At 44.7% G+C, this 19,161-nt stretch overlaps 3 non-coding genes across 3 annotated transcripts; all 3 read right to left on the bottom strand.

Moving 5' to 3' along the window:
* Positions 1 to 558: 558 nt before the first annotated feature.
* On the bottom strand, positions 559 to 640 carry trnas-gcu (transfer RNA serine (anticodon GCU)). The gene has a single exon. It is a non-coding gene; the product is annotated as a tRNA-Ser (tRNA).
* Positions 641 to 4,044: 3,404 nt separating this feature from the next.
* trnat-agu (transfer RNA threonine (anticodon AGU)) lies at positions 4,045 to 4,118 on the bottom strand. Its single transcript has one exon. It is a non-coding gene; the product is annotated as a tRNA-Thr (tRNA).
* A 13,111-nt stretch (positions 4,119 to 17,229) lies between these two features.
* On the bottom strand, positions 17,230 to 17,300 carry trnag-ccc (transfer RNA glycine (anticodon CCC)). The gene has a single exon. It is a non-coding gene; the product is annotated as a tRNA-Gly (tRNA).
* Between the last annotated feature and the right edge of the window lie 1,861 nt (positions 17,301 to 19,161).

The raw sequence follows: 19,161 nt of genomic DNA, 5'->3' as shown, positions 1-19,161 counted from the left end.
ACCGTGATATTCGGCTTCTCCATTCCCTTATGAATATCGCAGCTTACAATGTCCAGGCGGGGGTGGGACTGAAAGGGGGATAGAGTGCGGAGATTGGAATGGAAGTCCAGCAGAATGAACTTGGTCTCATTAGTTTTTGTTATTTTTCCTACCAGTTGCCCGAAGCAGGCGGTGAACCTTCTTCTCGAGAGAGGATCGTCATTTCAGTTCAGAAGGAAAAAGGTATCAAGAAAATCGGGTAAAACGCACACAGAATGATCCGGGACTTACAGCACACCCCTTTTAAACAGACACAGACACGCAATGATCCGGACATAAATCATAATTATGGTGCATAGGTTTCTCTCACGTTGACCATAAGATTTACTCTTTTTACAATGACACCAATGTGCACTCTGATACTTCGCGACCATACAATCTCAACACCGTCCTGGAAGGAACTGTTGCTGATTTCAGCAAACTATGCACAACCCTCCGTCTGCCGTTTCGAGAAGGATGGGACTTTGACCAGACATTCTGGGTTGACTGAATGAGAGAAACAAAACTTAAACACAATAACGACGAGGATGGGAGTCGAACCCACGCGTGCACAGCACAACAGATTAGCAGTCCATCGCCTTAACCTCTCGGCCACCTCGTCGCATGGAGAAAAACGTGAAAGCCCCTTTATTCAAAATGAAAATACTGGCTCTGTTGCCAACCTGAAATAGAAACTGTGAATGTGCATATCCTCAGCAGGTCAGGCAGAATCTTCAGACACAGAAACAGAGTTAACGTTTCAGGTCGATGACCATCACATGAGTATTCCAACTCACTCAACTTGCGCCTTGTAGATGGTTGAACGGCTTTAGGGAATTCGAAGGTGAGTCAATTGGCGCAGAATATCCAGCCTCTGACCTGCACTTGAAGCCACAATATTTATGTAGCTGGTCCAGTTAAATTTCTGGTTAATGGTGACCGCGAGTATGTTGATAGTGGGGGATTCGGCGATGTTAATACCGAATACCCACAGAAGAGATTTACTGTAAAGATTCCAGGGATGAGGGGTATAAGTTTCATGGATAGATTGGAGAAGCTGGGGTTGTTCTGCTTGGAACAGAGACGGTTACGAGGAGATTTGATAGAGGTATTCAAAATCATGAAGGATCTGGACAGATTAGATAGAGAGAAACTGTTCCTATTGGCGGAAGGTTCAAGGACCAGAGAACATAGATTTAAGGTGTTTGGCAAAAGAACCAAAGGTGACATGAGGACAAACTTTTCGACACAGCGAGTGTTTAGGATCTGGAATACACCGCCCGAGGGGGTGGTGGAGGCAGATTCAATCATGGTCTTCGATAAGGAACTGGATAAGTATTTGAAACGAAAGAAAATACAGAGCTGCAGGGATAGGGTGGGGGAGTGGGTCTATCTGGATTGCACTTGCAGAGAGCCGGCACGGACTCGATGTGCCGAATGGCCTCTTTTGGTGCTGTGACCTTTCTATGATTCTATTCTATTTGTGGGAGGCGATGCAAAGCGACCGGAGCGTGACGTAAATGGACCTGCTTATGTGTATTCCCTGATAATAAATCCTAGTGTGATGCAAAGAAGAAATTCATAATTATGGTGCATATCTTTTATATTATACTGACTATAAGAGGTACTCGGTTCACCAGGGCGCCATTGTGCACATTGATTGATACTTCGCCGAGATCACAACTTACACTCCCAACTCCTCCGTCTCAGAAACAGTTGGGTGGCAATCCAGACTCTGCTGAATTGTGCAAACAGGTGTAAACCAGCAATACGGAAAAGCACTTCTTGTCAAAGAAGGGTTTTTGGTGAGGCGGCCAAAATGAAAAACTCCACAAATTCTGGCAGCAGTAAGATTCAAGCCCACATAATTCAGAGATGGAAGCCAGCATCTTAGACAGCGAAGTTACTCACGCACATGGCAAATCCTTCAGTTCTGATGATTCAGGTCACAGAGCTGAAACGTTCCCTCTGGTTCTTTCTCCACAGGTGCTGCCTGACCTGCTCAGCGTTTTTAGCATTTTCTGTTTTCATTTTTGTGATTTCACAATGGCTGTTTTCCTGAAAACACCCAATTTGACCCAAGGACGCAGCTCGCACTTTACTTTCCCCACGCGCTTTAAAGTCTGCCGTTTCGGAACAAAATCCCCTCCGCGCCGAGCTTTCAAAGGACCTTTCGCTCACGGCCAATCTCCTGTAATCGACACTTTTTCACCATTGCCGCTCTTTTCATTTCTCCTCATTCCTTTACAATCGGACATTTCCACAGACCTATTCAGATCAAGCGGAACATTTCCGACTTTCCTGCACCGCTCAGATTGCTAGAAGTGCAGCTTTCATCCGTCTTTCGCAGCTATGTCGCGCCGCCCGTCTCTCCCGCAAATCAACTGCTCGGGGAAAAGTGCGAACGACCATGGAAACAAAACCCAGTTCTTCAGTTAACATCCCCCGTGTCACAAGATACCCCGTGGAAATTTCACGGAAAAGTCTGCGCTCTCCTTCCGAATGCCAGCCCTGCTTTCTTTGAGCTTGTGTCTGGAGCAGATCGAAATGTATCGACTGGTTTCAAGGCACAAATGAACATTGATGCGAACGGGACATGTGCCCCCGAGAAACCGCGGTCGATGTCGAGCAAACTTCAAGGCGTAAGAATGTGAAAGTGAGTGTTAGAGTAGGCAAGGCCGCAGGAAAGTCTCAATGAAATCGACCATGATTGTAGAAGGAAGAAAAAGCTGGAGGCAGCGGCGGGTCTGAATTTTGGATCATCCAACAGAGACACATGAGAGAACAAAAACAGGATACAGACAAAGGTGCTGGGGCAGAAAGAAAAAGCACGAAATAAGAGGAATGAAATGAGAGTGAAAGAAAGAATGGGAGAGAGGGGGGTGAAAGGACGAAAGAGAGAAAGAAAGATAGAAGGGAGAGACAAAATCAAGCGTGCAATACTCAGCCCGCAAACGGGCGCTGCTCCCAATCGGCTGCACTTCGCCCCACAGACCCTCATCCCATTCACACCATCCGACAATACACTGTCAATGCTGTGCAGTGAAACAGAGAGTTTAAAGGTATAAAGACACACGCACGGTCCTACAATACACTTTCAATGCTGTTCAGTGAAACAGAGAGTTTAAAGGTATAAAGACACTCACACCGTCCTACAATACACTGTCAATGCTGTGCAGTGAAACAGAGAGTTTAAAGGTATAAAGACACTCACACCGTCCTACAATACACTGTCAATGCTGTGCAGAGGGACAGAGTGTTTAAAGGTATAAAGACACTCACACCGTCCTACAATACACTTTCAATGCTGTGCAGAGGGACAGAGAGTTTAAAGGTATAGAGATATTCACCTTTTTTTTTCAAAGGTAGCACATCCCAGGAATAAGAGAGAGCGTGGGTTTGCTCTCCTGGTGCAGCTGAGGCTTGTCAGTCAAGAGTCCCCTCCTCCCAGTATTGGCTGTGGAGGAAGTACAGTGTAGATTTAATGGAATACCTTCAGCCTGACCGAGGTTATTCTGACTGGCCAGTAATTACTCGATCGATCTCTTTCTCCCTTTTAAACAACGGTACATCTTTCGCAGTCCTCCAATCCTTCGGCATCACACCTGTAACCAGGGAGGATTGGAAAACGATGGTCAGAGCCTCCGCTATTTCCTTCCTTGCTTCTATTAACAGCCTGGGATATATTTCGTCAGGGCCCGGGGATTCAGGTGGAGTGATTTGGAAACTTTCACTTTCCAGTTTTCAAAAGTTTGCACCGCTGGTCAAGATCACAAGTCTCGGTCAGAATTTGGACTACTTCCGGGTTTAAACTTCAAATCGTGAATTATACCCCGACCCCAACGAGACCAGAAACAAGAACGTGTTACAGACACATTCAATGAGAGGTCTGTCTGAATAATGAAAGTGCGTTTTTGAGCAGTCATCTTGATATCTTTTCCCGCCTGAAACCTGAACAAATCCAAACACCACAGTGTTATTTTGTCGCTTCATTCCACAAATTAGGTGAAAATAATAAGTTGCATAAGGCACTGCTGGGAGTTGAACCCAGGATCCCCTGTTTACTAGACAGATGCTTTAACCAGCTAAGCCACAGCGCCAATTGGTGACAACTTGTTCACACCTCCTCTCAATAACATCTATCAGCGACACGTTATTGTCTGTTCGGGGTTCAGACCGTTTGATTTTGTCGATTTCGCTTGTCCGTTTACCAGTGCATCCCGATACTTCCTGCATTTTTTCGCTGTGTTCATCTTTGTGTATCCATCAGTGCATTGATACACCGATGATTATGTGTGCTTGTGTTTGTTACATTAAATAAATTCGGGGATCAGACAATTCTCTCTGACAGTAAAGAACTATTGAGCCGAACTTTATTGCAAAGTATTATTTCTTGCGGTGCTGAAACTAAAAACCGGAAGAGGAACAATCAGGGAAAAGGAGAAAAACCTGTGAGGGAAAATGAGGACAACAATCAAGATTTTTACCAGTACATGAAGAGAAAGAAGGGTGACTAAGAGTAATGTGGGCCCTTTAAAGACAGACAGAGGTGATATTGTAATTGAATATCAGGAAATAGCAGAATTGCTAAATATTTACTTCACAGAAAAGGATGAGGATAACATACCAGAGACACGAGGACAACTGTAAATAAATCATGGGGATTCAGTACAAGTAAAATAATGGCAATGGAGAAAATAATTAGATTAAAGATAGACAAATCTCCAGGACCTGATCGTTACCACCCGAGGGGACCAAGAGGAATAGGCGAGGAAATTGTACATGTTTTAGTCATGATCGTTCAAAATATCTTGATTCAGGAATTGGTCCTTTGATTGAAACATTGTCAATGTCACCCCATTATTTAGGATGGGTAGCAGAGATGAAGTTGGAAATTATAGACCCATTAGTCTGACGTCCGTGGTGGGGACGTTACCAGTATTCGTTATTAAGGAAGGAATGCCTGAGCACTTGGATAAATATGAAGTAATCAGAGAGAACCAGCATGGATTTATAAAGGGTAAGTCAAGTCCAACAAAGCTAGTTGAACTTTTTGAAGATATATCTAACGTGGTAGATAATGGAGTGTCTATGGATGTTATATAATATTGAATTCCAGAAGGATTCGATAAGGTACCACAGAAGATACTGTGAACATAAATGGGAGCGCGTAGAATTTAAAGCAACCTATCGAAACGGGTTGGGAGTTGGTTAGAATAGGGAGGAAGAGACCGGGTGTATAAATGATGTAGACGACGGAATAGACTGCCGCATATTCTGGCGATTTGGAGGAGGGGACCGAGTGTAACGTATCAAAGTTTGCAAATGGTACATAGATGGGAGGGAAAGTAGAGAGTGAGGAGGACATAAAAAACGTAGAAGGGGAAATCGACAGGCTGGGTGAGTGGGCGGAGATTTGGCAGATGCAATGCAATATTGGAAAATGTGAGGTGATGCACTTTGGCAGGAAAAATCAGAAAGCAAGTTATTATCTTAGTGGCGAGAAACTGGAAAGTACTGCAGTACAAAGAGATCTGGGAGTCCTCGTGCAAGAAAGTCAAAAAGTTAGTATGCATGTGCAGCAGGTGATCAAGAAGGCCAACAGAATGTTGGCTTTTATTGCTAGGGGGATTGAATATAAAAACAGGGAGGTATTGCTGCAGTTATATAAGGTATTGGTGAGACCGCACCTGGAATACTGAATACAGTTTTGGTGTCCATACTTAAGAAAATACATACTTGCTCTCGAGGCGTTACAAATAAGGTTCACTCGGTTAATCCGGGGGATGAGGGGGTGGACATATGAGGAGAGGTTGAGTAGATTGGGACTCAACTCATTGGAGTTCAGAAGAATGAGAGGCGATCTTATTGAAACATATAATATTGTGAAGGGGCTTGATCGGTGGATACGGTAAGGATGTTCCCAAGGATGGGTGAAACTAGAACTCGGGGGCATAATCTTAGAATAAGGGGCTGCTCTTTCAAAACTGAGATGAGGAGAAACTTCTTCACTCAGAGGGTAGTAGGTCTGTGGAATTTACTGCCCCAGGAAGCTGTGGAAGCGACATCATTAAATAAATTTAAAACAGAAATAGACAGTTTCCTGGAAGTAAAGGGGATTAGGGGTTACGGGGAGCGGGCAGGAAATTGGACATGAATTTAGATTTGAGGTTAGGATCAGATCAGCCATGATCTTATTGAATGGCGGAGCAGGCTCGAGGGGCCGATTGGCCTACTCCTGCTCCTATTTCTTATGTTCTTATGTTCTTATATCCACGCTTGTCGCTGACACCAGGTTATGTGTCACAGTGAATATTGTAAATGGAAGCATAAACTTGCAAAGGGAAACTGAAAGATTAAGTGAGTTGGCAAAATTGGGGCAGATGGAGTTACATAGAATTACAAAGAATGTACATCACGAAAACAGGCAATTCGGCCCAACGAGATTATGCCGGTGTTTATGCTACAGACAAGCCTCCGCCAACCCCTCTTCATTTAACCGTATGAGCTAACCCTTATATTCCTTTCTCCTCCATGTGTTTATCTAGCTTCGCCTTAAACGAATCCATGCTATTCACCTAAACTACTCCTTGTGGGAGCGAATTGCACATTATAACCACTCTCTGGGTGAATGTGTTCCTCTTGAATGCCATATTGAATTAAATAGTGACTACCTGATGTTCATGGCTCCAATGATTTGGAGTCCCCACCTCCGCAAGTGCAAACACCTTATCTACGTCTAACCTATCAAACCCTTGCATAATCTTAAAGTCCGATATTAGGTCACCCCCGAGTCTTCTCTTTTCTGTACAGAAGAGCCCCAGTCTGTTCAAACTTTCAATATGGAGAAGTGTGAGCTCATCTACTTTGGAGCGAAGCAAGATAGATCAGAATATTTTCTGAATGGTGAGAAGTTAGGAACTGTGGAGGAGCAGAGATATTCAGGGGTCCAAGTACAGAAATCGCTCAAAGCCAGTGGAATCGCAGAAAAAATTATTTAAATGTCTCATGGGATGTTGGCCTTTATATTAAGGAAGCTGGTATTCAAAGGGGGGAAGTATGTTACAGATAGAAATCCCTGCTGAGACCCCATTTAAAGTATTGCATTCAGTTCTGGGCAAAACATCTCAGGAAGGATATATTGGCCTTGGAGGGGGTGCAGCGCAGATTCACCAGAATGATACCGGGGCTAAAATGGTTAAATTATGAAAACAGGTTCTGCGAAGGTCGGTCCTCATTTTTTTCTTATGAATCCCGCCCCATCCGTTTACTGTTGACGGGAGCGCGTCTGATACTAAGTCAGTCAGAATCGGATGCGAATCATATCACGGGCACAGCGGGTCTGGGACTGGCGACTGGTTTAACATTGAGACTTTTTTATGAGATAGGCTGTACATTGTTTGTATAATAATAATAATAAGTTTGATACAATGAAGGTTTTTTCCGTTATTTCCCATTTCCACCCTCACCAGTTTTATATAGTAACAGGTAACAATGTTTAAGGGATGTGATGTCCAGTGTTGGTGGAATCAGTGTAATTTAACTTGATACATTGAAGAATCTCTTGTCTATCCCAGGCTCTTACCTCAGGTTTAGACCCTCAGCTCGTTTAAAATCAGTCACTCACTGATATAAATAAACCAGTAAAAACACCGAAACCTCAGCGGGTATATTTGTTCCGATTTCCACTGAAATTCCAATAAGCAAATCCCAGAGGCTGTTTCGGGTTTGACAAACTGTGAAACAGATTGTTTTAAAAGCCGAAAAAAGGGAAAACCTGGTGGTTGAAATCAAGTTTTATACATTATCTCTTTCTATTTCCGATTTATAATTTATCTTTGTGTATTACTGACAGGAGCGGCTATAACGGAGCCCAGTGACTGGGTCATGAGCTGCACTGAGTCATTGGCCTGTGTTGCAGACCGGCTCGTCGGACCTGCTCATTTCGTTTCATCTCATTTTCAGGAAACGGGAAATTACTGAAGTTGAAGCTGGTGAATAACAGCTCGAAATCTCAATCCACTCCAGCACTGGGGACTGAGTCTTCCGAAAACAGGGATTTTCAGTCGTGCATGTTATATCCACTTATTCTGCTCGTCATTTCTCTGATCTGATTGATGCGCCTTTCCCTTCAATTCACGACTTACAGGAAAACTCGATTTTACAGTCGATTTTCGGGTCATGACGTATGGTGAAATTTCAAATAATTGAAATCGTCCCTTATTAACCCCAATATCGTCACCTACACGTTTGACAAATGCAATGCGGTTTCAATCACGGTTTTTGTGCACAACTCGTTCAAAGATACTGTCGGTAATTGAAGGGTGATTGAAGTCATGACACGAACATAACAGTTCGCACTGCCTTTTTCCCCAAGACGCTTCGGATTCATGTGGAATGATTTCGGTCTGGCGGTTAAATCCGTTCCCTCTTTTACAAATCCCCCTTCAAACCTGTATCCTTTAGTATTTTTGATAACCAATACCAATTCGGTTTGCCCTGTATTGTACATTACTTTCTAAATATTATAGATAAGCAGAGCACTTGAGGTGTCACAGCTGTGACTTTGACTTTTCTCCCTTTCCTCTAGATTTCCCCGGCAACTGCCACTAACCACAATCTTCGACACACTTCTCCATCAGAAAGTTCCGAGCTACGGTTTCAAATGAAATAACGCCCATCTCTTCAATCAACGAGAGTCCAGATAGAGTTTATTCGTTTCATCTCACAGTTTCCTCAAATCCTCCTTAAAGTACCATCAAAAATTGTCCTTAAGTTAACAATAATATCATTAAAACTTTTTATCGTCTGGGGTTTTGTTTCTGATTCCACGGCTTTTAAAGGTCACTGTGGATATTTAACGAAGTGCATCTTGATTGGAGGCTTCTTGGAGAAATCGGAGAAAGATCACGAAGCGATAATTGAGAGACGGAAAATGAAGCTGTTTGACGGGAGCACTGATCGGACCGATTGTGCGCTGCTCTGATGGCGCAAGCGGTCATCGTGCGGTACTTTTATGAGCTTCAGAAATATCCAGATTGTGAGATTCAGCCTCACCTAGAACAGTCGAACATTTTACTCCGAACATTTTGATCAGATTTCAAGGCACAATTGGTATGTTCCATCTCGCATCTACTTAGTGTTCCCATTTAGGCACTTGGGTTCATCTGGCCTACCGTCTTGCAATAGCAGGTGCGGGTTTACTTGTTTATAAGGGGAGAGGGGGCTATGGCAAAGGGGCCTGGACGAGATCTTCAAATCAAAATAACCAAAAATACAATTCTTCTTTTCGTTAAACGGATATTCATCGATTGGAAGTTTCGTGTTGGGAAAATTTGGAAGGGAAATATGCTGCCTGGTTTCACTGTGTAACGGGGGAAATTATTCAGCTTACAGATGTTAATACGCTGAAAGTTCGAGAGGCCTTTTCCAACTCCCGTGTGGGACAAGTTCAGCTTTTGAACCGTGGGTAAAGTGTTATTTTAATTGGTGCTAACGAAAGACAAGACATTTGGCACAAACAAGAAGAATTGTAAACTCACGAGTTCACTGTCCATGTTTCTTACATCATGTTCAACAGAAACAAGAATTCTCCTCAACACGTTGCTGAGAATTTTATAACAGGGACCCTCGCCCAAGTTCGACGTCGACAAGGGATAATTCAGACTCCAACTATGAACATTTACGATGGAAACTTAACAACTAGCGAACCTGCACAGCTCAGTAGGTTAAAGCATCAGATTTTTATTAACGTGTAGTGATCTGAGGATCCAGGATTCATGTTTCTGTTCAGGCTGTAAATTTTGAAACAGCTGGCAAGTTCTGTCTTTGCAGCGGAGCAACAACCATGGGACAGACGATGCCTGCGATGTGTTGTCAAAGCTTCCGTGTTATCTTGTTTCCCAGGGATGGGCAGTAATGCGCTGTCTGAAGCGGCAAATGCAGCTTCCCGCCAGCAACTTGTGATTGGAGAGAGCGGGGCCGGACAGGCGGACTGAATGTATTTGCTGTCGTGGCCTCACTCAATCCGGGACCTGGGGAATATCGAACATCAATGTGTTTTTGCCGGGTCTGCAATGCTGTTTAGGAATGTAGGTATTAACCAAGGCAACGCTGCAGGATCCTTTAATGATCTCTCACAGATCAACTGAAATCATTCGCAATGTGTAGCTTTGAAGGGACTTTCTGCATCGTCAGGGCATGAAACGGGAGTGAGGCAGCTACACTGTCGGTGTCTGTGTAGTGTTTGAATGTGTGTAGAACTCTACAGAAAATGGACCGGTTCGGTGAGGTTTCTTTTATTCGTTCATGGGATGTGGGCGTCGCTGGCGAGGCCGGCATTTATTGCCCATCCCTAATTGCACTTGAGAAGGTGGTGGTGAGCTGCCTTTTTGAACCGCTAGAATCCGTGTGGTGAAGGTTCTCCCACAGTGCTGTTATGAAGGGAGTTCCAGGATTTTGACCCAGCGACGATTAAGGAACGGCGATATATTTCCAAGACGGGATGGTGTGTGACTTGGAGGGGAATGTGCAGGTGCTGCTGTTCCCATGTACCTGCTGCTCTTGTCCTTCTAGGTGGTAGAGTTAGCAGGTTTGGGAGGTGCTGTCGAAGAAGCCTTGGCGAGTTGCTGCAGTGCATCCTGTGGATGGTACACACTGCAGCCACTGTGCGCCGGTGGTGAAGGGAGTGAATGTTTAGGGTGGTGGATGGGGTGCCAATCAAGCGGGCTGCTTTATCTTGGATGGTTTCGAGCTTCTTGAGTGTTGCTGGAGCTGCACTCATCCAAGCAAGTGGAGAGTATTCCATCACACTCCTGACTTGTGCCTTGCAGATAGTGGAAAGGCTTTGGGGAGTCAGGAGGTGAGTCACTCGATGCAGAATACCCAGCCTCTGATCTGCTCTCGTAGCCACAATATTTATATGGCGGGTCCAGTTAAGTTTCTGGTCAATGGTTACCCCCAGGATGTTGATGATGGGGGATTCGGCGATGGTAATGCCTTTGAATGTCAAGGGGAGGTGGTTAGACTCTCTCTTGTTGGAGATGGTCATTGCCTGGCACTTGTCTGGCGCGAATGTTACTTGCCACTTTTGAGCCCAAGCCTGGATGTTGCCCAGGTCTTGCTGCATGCGGGCTCGGACTGCTTCATTATCTGAGGGGTTGCGAATAGAACTGAACAATGTGCAATCATCTGCGAACATCCCCATTTCTGACCTTATGATGGAGGGAAGGTCATTGATGAAGCAGCTGAAGATGGTTGGGCCGAGGACACTGCCTTGAGGAACTCTTGCAGCAATGTTCTGGGGCTGAGATGATTGGCCTCCAACAACCACTACCATCTTCCTTTGTGCCATGTATGACTCCAGCCGCTGGAGAGTTTTTCCGCTGATTCCCATTGACTTCAATTTAACTTGGGCTCCTTGGTGCCACACCCGGTCAAATGCTGCCTTGATGTCAAATGCAGTCACTGTCACCTCACCTGTGGAATTCAGCTCTTTTGTCCATGTTTGAACCAAGGCTGTAATGAGGTCTGGAGCCGAGTTGGTCCTGGCGGAACCCAAACTGAGCATCGGTGAGCAGGTTATTAGTGAGTTAGTGCCGTTTGATAGCACTGTCGACGACACCTTCCATCACTTTGCTAATGATTGAGAGCAGACTGATGGGGTGGCAATTGGCCGGATTGGATTTGTCCTGCTTTTTGTGGACAGGACATACCATGGCAATATTCCACATTCTCGGGTAGATGCCAGTGTTCCGGCTGTACTGGAACAGCTTGGCTAGAGGCGCAGCTAGTTCTGGAGCACAACAGCCGGGATGTTTTCGGGTCCCATAGCCTTTGCTGTGTCCAGTGCCCTCAGCCGTTTCTTGATATCACGTGGAGTGAATCGAATTGGCTGAAGACTGGCTTCTGTGATGGTGGGGATATCGGGAGGAGGCCGAGATGGACCATCCACTCGGCACTTCTGGCACTCACGTGCTGGACTCCGCCATCGTTGAGGATGGGGATGTTTGCAGAGCCTCCTCCTCCCGTTAGTTGTTTAATTTTCCACCACCATTCACGACTGGATGTGGGAGGACTGCCAGAGCTTTGATCGGATCCGTTGTTTGTGGAATCGCTCAGCCCTTTCTATAGCATGTTGCTTCCGCTGTTTAGCATGCATGAAGTCCTGAGTTTTCGCTTCATCAGGTTGGCACCTCATTTTTAGGTACGCCTGGTGCTGGTCCTGGCATGCTCTTCTACATTCCTCATTGAACCAGGGTTGATCCCCTGGCTTGTTGGTAATGGTAGAATGAGGAATATGCCGAGCCATGAGGTGAAAGATTGTGCTGGAATACAATTCTTCTGCTGCTGATGGCCCACAGCACCTCATGGATGCGAGTTTTGAGCTGCTCGATCTGTTCTGAATCTATCCCATTTAGCACGGTGGTAGTGGCACACAACACATTGGATGGTGCCCTCAGTGCGAAGACAGGACTGCATCTCCACGAGGACTGTGCGGTGGTCACATCCACCAATACTGTCATGGGCAGATGCATTTTCGACAGGTTGATTGGTGAGGACGAGGTCAAGTAATTTTTTCCCTCGTTTTGGCTTCACTCACCACCTGCCGCAGGCCCAGTCTGGCAGCTATGTCCTTCAGGACTCGGCCAGCTCGGTCAGTAGTGGTGCGACCGAGCCACTCTTGGTGATGGACATTGAAGTCCCCCACCCAGAGTACATTCTGTGCCCTTGCTACCCTCAGTGCTTCCTCCAAGTGGTTCTCAACATGGAGGAGGACTGATTCATCAGCTGAGGGAGGGCGGTTGGTGGTAATCAGCAGGAGGTTTCCTTGCTCATGTTTGACCTGATGCCATGAGATTGCATGGGTTCCAGAGTCAATGTTGAGGACTCCCATGGCCACTCCCTCGTGACTGCATATCACTGTGCCGCTACCTCTGGTCGGTCTGTCCTGCCGATGGGACAGGACACACCGAGGGATGGTGATGGAAGAGTCTGGGACAATGAGCTGAAAGGTATGATTCTGTGAGTTTGGCTGTGCAGGGCTGCTGCTTGACTAATCTGTGGGACAGCTCTCCAAATTTTGGCTCAATTCCCCAGATGTTAGTGAGGAGGATTTTGCAGGGTCGACTGGGCTTGGTTTGCCTTTGTCCTGTCCGGTGCCTTGTGGTCCGTCCGGTTTTATTCTGATTATGACTTTTTTTAAATCGAGATTTTTACAACTGAGTTGCTTGCTTGGCCATTTGAGCGGGCAATTAAGAATCAACCACATTGCTGTGGGTCTGGCGTCACATGTGGGCCAGACAGGGTAAGGATGGTAGATTTCGTTCCCTGAATGACATTAGTGAAGCAGATGGGTTTTTACGACAATCCGGTAGTTTCATGACCACCATTATTGATATGAGTATTTTAATTCCAGATTTTATTTAATTAATTGAATTTGAATTCTCCAGCTGCTGTGGTGGGAATGGAACTCATGACTTTGTGATTATTGGTATAGGTTTCTGGATTATTCCGTCTCGTAACAGAACCACTATGCTACCGTACCCGTCGGTGTTGCGTTTTATTCATATTTAACCACAGATTGAATTCTTGCTTGTTTCATATTAATTGATTTTTAGTGGATAACACTGCTGTTTGGTTTTGAACCGGGCAATTGTTCGGTTGGATTTAGCGAACGTGATAACCACTACACGACGGAACCTCTACTGTGCAAACAGCTAAAGGAAATGCTCAGAATATAGCGGCCGTCTGCAAATGCTCTCAGTGTGGAAGATGGGTCCGGTTCCCGTCCAGGGAATTAACTTTTACAAAATAGTTTACTATATTAATTACGCAAAACTAATTGAAACTCAGTAAAAAGGCGAATAGTTGTTCAAATCGCCATTAATCAACCAATAACTTTCTGTTTCAGTCTGACGGAAATCCTAACTTTTTTTTTATTCATTCACCAGGCAGAATAAAGAAAGTTCAGAGGGGAAGTGAAAAATGAAACAATAGGTGCAAAGAGAGAGTATGAGAATGGACTGGCGGCCAACATAATAGGGAATCCAAAAGTATACTACAGGCATGTGAACATTAAACGGGTAGTTAGAGCCCTCCTCTGATTAGGGGCCAGAAAGGAGATCTACTCGTGGAGGCAGAGGGAATGGTCGAGGTATTAAATGAGTAATGACATCTATCTTTACCAAGGAAGAAGATGTTTACCAGAGTCTCAGGAAAGGAAGATATAGTTGAGATACAGGATGGGCGAAACATTGATGAAGAAGAGGTATTTGAAAGGCTGGCTGTATTTAAGTAGATAAGTCATCAGGTCCGGATGGGATCGGCCGAGATTGCTGAGGGAAGTAAGGGTGGAAATTGCGGAGGTACTGGCCGTAATCTTCCAAACATCCATAGGTATGGGGGTGGTGTAGAGGACTGGAGAGTTGTAAATGTTACACACTTGTTCAAAAAAGAATGCAAGGATTACCTCAGTAACTATAGGCCAGTCAGTTTAACCTCAGTGGTGGGGAAACATTTACAAACGATAATCCGGGACTGAATTAACAGTCACTTGGACGAGTGTGGATCGATTAGGGAAAGCCGGCATGGATTTGTTAAAGGCAAATCGTGTTCAACTAACCTGATAGAGCTTTTTGATACATTAGCATAGAGGGGAGATGAAGGCAATGCAGTTGATGCAATGTATATGGACGCTTCATAAAATGCCGCACGGTAGGCTTATCAGTAAGATTGCGGCCCATGGATGAAAGGGAACAGTAGAAACATGGAGGCAGAATTTTCCCAATGGATTGATTTATACAAAATATTTTATTGTATTGATTTCGCAAAACTCATTACACTCTGTAATGTTCTAATCGCCATTAATCAACCAGCAACATTCTGTTTCAGACTGAAGGAAATCCTAACATTTTTTTATTCATTGATGGGATGTCGGCGTCGGTGGAAAGGCCAGCACTTATTGCCCTTGAGAAGATGGAGGTGATCCGTCTTCTTGAACCGCTGCAGTCCGTGTGGTGAAGGTTCTCCCACGGTGCTGCAATGTAGGGATTTCCAGGATTTTGACCCAGCGATGATGATGGAACGGCGATATATTTCCAAGTAACGATGGTGTGAGACTTGAAGGGGGCCGTGCAGGTTGCGGAGTTCATATGTGCCTTCTGCCCTTGTCCTTACAGGTGGCAGAGGTCGCGGGTTTTGGAGTTGCATCTTGTGGATGGTACACATTGCAGCCACAGTGCGCTGGTGGTGGAGGGAGTGAATGTTTAAGGTGGTGGATGATGTGCTAATCAAGTGGGCTGCTTTTTCCTGGGTTGTGTCGAGCCTATTGAATGTTGCTGGAGCTGCACTCGTCCAGGCAAGTGGAGAGCATTCCATCACACTCCTGACTTATGCCTTGTAGATGTTAGAAAGGTTTCGGGGAGTCACGAGTCTCCAGTGTAATCGCATCTTTCCTGTAATGTGATGACCACAACTGCACGCAGTACTCAAGTTGTGGCCTAACTAATGTTTTATACAGTTCTAGCATAATCTCACTGCTATTACAGTCGATGCCTCGGCTAATGAAGGAAAGTATCCTGTATGCCTTTTAACCACCTTATCTACCTGTCCATCTACCTTCAGGGATCTGTGGACATGCACTTCAAGGTCCCTGTGTTCATCTACACCTCTCAGTATCCTCCCAAGCAAGGTAGTTTCAGAGCAACTAATTCTGAAACGTCTTACTTGATAATACAGGTCGTACAGTCAAAACCATTTGATAAAGGGAGACTAATATTGGTGACTGGAAATAGTTAGTGTACAAGTTGATGTTGCTGTTGCCAGAATAGAAAACGAGATGGGATGGACAGAAGCGGTCTGAAAGATGGCTGATCGGCTGTGGGAGGCAGCGGACATTTATACTGGCTGCACGACGGTAGCTACAGTGCTTTGTTGTTCTCGGGATATGATTATCACTTCGGGGATTTTATTGATTCATGATACGAACGGTCCCGGGTTCGAATCCACGACGACGCTTACAACCACAAGGCTTTTTGTGAAAAGTCACCAATTGGCTTCTGATACCTTTTCAGTGTTGCTGTTGGTCGAATTGAATTATATCGAGAGCATTTTTAAGATCCAGAGGAGAGAGTGCGGAACTTTCCAAGGCGAAACACATGTGAAGTAAATAAATGTCTCAAGCTGATGAGGAGATTGAAGCTCAATGTGAATTTACCTTCAGGCGGCCTCATTGATATTAGATGATAGGATAGAAAGCCACATATCCAAGTTAGCTGATAACACCAAGATGTGCAGCATTGTACGCAGTGCAAATGGAAGAACAATATTACAGAGACATTAATATAATAAACGAATGGGCAAAACTGACAAATGGATTTCAATTTAGTCCAGTGTGAGGTCATCCACTTTGGACCTGAGGAGGATATTTCAGAATACTTTCTAAATGATGAAATGCTCGAAACTGTGGAGGTCCAAAGGGACTCAGGGGTCCAGCTACATAGTCATTAGAATGTCATGGACAGGTGCAAAAAATAATCAAAAAGGCGAATGTAATCCTGGCCTTTTTTATTTAGAGGCATAGAATACTAGAGAATAGACATTATGCTACAGCTATTCAAAGCTCTGGTTGGACCACACTTGGAGTACTGTGTTCAGTTCTGGGCACCGCACCTGAGGGAGGATAAATTGGCTGTGGAGGGAGTGCAGTGTAGATTTACTAGAATGATACCTGGGCTCCAAGGGTTAAATTCCGACGAGAGATTACACAAACTCGGGTTGTTTCCCCTGGAATTTGGTAGGTTAAGGGCAGATTTTATCGAAGTTTTCAAGATATTAAGGGGAATTGTTGGGGTAGATAGAGAGAAACTAATTCTGCTCGTTGGGTGCCTGGGACGAGGGGACATAGCATAAACATTAGAGTCAGCAATTTCAGGAGTGAAGTTGGGAAACACTTCCACAAGCAAAGGGAGGTAGAAGTTTGGAACTCTCTTTCGCAAACAGCAGTTGATGCTAGCTTAATTGTTAATTTTAAACCTGAGATTGATAGGTTTTTGTGAACCAGAGGAATTAAGGTATATGATGCTCAGGCGGTGATATGGATGTTGGTCACAGATCAGCCATAATCTTATTCAATTGCAGAACACTCTCGAGAGGTAAAATGGCTGAATCCAGTTCCCAAGTTGCTCATTGGTGCAGAATGCAAAACGATCCTGCATTGGCCGGGAATCGAAACCGAGTCCCTCGCGTGGGAGCCGAGAATTCTACCACTGAACCACCAATGCTGGCACATGTGCTGTTTGCAAATGTCCACTTACGTCTCTTCACTCTCATAGTGAATGAAAGTAGCAATTTGAGTAAAGTTGACTTGTGGTCGAGTGTATATTGTGACGATACCGAGACAGACGACAATGTCGTTTCAGAGTAATTCATTCTGTAAAGTGTTACTTGATATTACAAGTCGGACATTCAAAACAAATTTGATAAAGAGAGACTAATATTGTTGATATGAAATAATTGGTGTCGAACCTGATATTGCTCTACATCGCACATGGTACAAGAAAGCGAGATTGGATGGACACAGCGTTCTGAAAGGATGGCGGATCGGGTATATGGGAGCGGAATTTTACCCTGGCTGAACATCTCCGTTGCCTTTCGGTCTGATTCTCGCTCAGGGAGTTTCACTGGTTCAAACCGGATGAACCCCGTTGTGTCCCCATTTTTAATCAAAATCACCAATTGGTTTCTCACATCTTTTCAGCGGTGCAGAAGGCAGGTTTGACTTATCTCCAGCAGAGCATGTTTGAGCACCAGAGGGCAGAATGCAAAGGGTTTGTCCACGTAACACACGGAGACGAAATTAAGATAATCTTTCAAGAAGTTTTACAGATTGAAGCCGGCACGTGAATTTATTCCAATTCAGGCGATCTCATGTGTGCAGAATGAAAAGGTAAAGGATGCTACATTGGGCTGGAACCAAACCCCTGGTTTCCCACCGGCAGACGAGGGTTCCACCACTGAACCGCGAATGCACACACAGCTGCAGGTTGCACGTGTCGCGTTGGATATATGTCTTGAATATGCAGTCTTCAAAGCTCCTGTGCAGCCTGTTTTTACAGCCGCGCGAGCGAACGAGGCAAGGCATGGACTTTGAAATTCACTGGGCGTTCGAAACCAACTCACACTCATAGTACGAAATAAATAAGAGCTAAAATTACCAAGCAGTGCTTCTCTCAGAGATAAAGAGATAATCCAGTCAAATGTATACCTATAAGATTTCACGATATGAGATTTACTTTAAGCTTCAGCTTAATCATCGAATGTTGAGATTTATACTACTATTTTCTTTGCGTGCTGTCTCTGTCTGCATTTCTTCTCTCTCTCTGTGTTTTCCCCTGATGGACTTATCAGGCTTCCTTGAACGGCTAGGTCTGGATGGATATGGCTGACGGATCTTCAGTCAAATGTTGTATTTCGACGGGATGATCTTTGCGATTTTCTGTCTCCGTTTTCGGAAAATATAAACCCAGATGGGATTTCCACTCCTCACGTCCCGTCACCTGCGGGTACTGGGAATGAACCTGATCTATCACTCGGTCTTAATATCTGTATTCTCATTGCTTAAGAATAAGATAACGGGGTTACAGCTATTTTCAGGTCACATTTTAGATATTAATACATAACAGATTTATTCGAAAACTAGAAGCACGTGGGGTTAAAGGACCAGTGGTAATGCGGGCACGTAATTGGCTCAGGGATAGGAGGCAGACAGTAGTGGTGACCGAATGTTTTTCTGACTGGAGGGAAACATGCAGTGGGATCCCCCAGGGGTCGGTACTCGGACTATTGCTTTTCTTGTTATATATAAATGCCTTGGATGTGGAATAGGGAGTACAATTTCGAAGTTTGTGGACATTACAAAACTTGACAAAGTAGTAAATAGTGAGGAAGATAGTAGCAGAATTCAGGAGGACAAGAACAGAATGGTGAAATGGGAAGTCACGTGATCGATTAAATGCAGATCAGTGTGAAGTGATGCACTTTTTGAAGACGAACATGGAGAGGCAGTATAACCTAAATGGAACAATTTATGGGGGGCGGGGGGTGCAAGAGCAGAAGAACCTGGGGGTGCATATTCACAAAACA

The sequence above is a fragment of the Heptranchias perlo genome, unplaced genomic scaffold, assembly GCF_035084215.1.
Source record: "Heptranchias perlo isolate sHepPer1 unplaced genomic scaffold, sHepPer1.hap1 HAP1_SCAFFOLD_73, whole genome shotgun sequence".
Classification (NCBI taxonomy): domain Eukaryota; kingdom Metazoa; phylum Chordata; class Chondrichthyes; order Hexanchiformes; family Hexanchidae; genus Heptranchias; species Heptranchias perlo.
The sequence above is the reverse complement of the archived record's forward strand: the minus strand, read 5'-3'. Positions and strand labels throughout refer to the sequence as shown.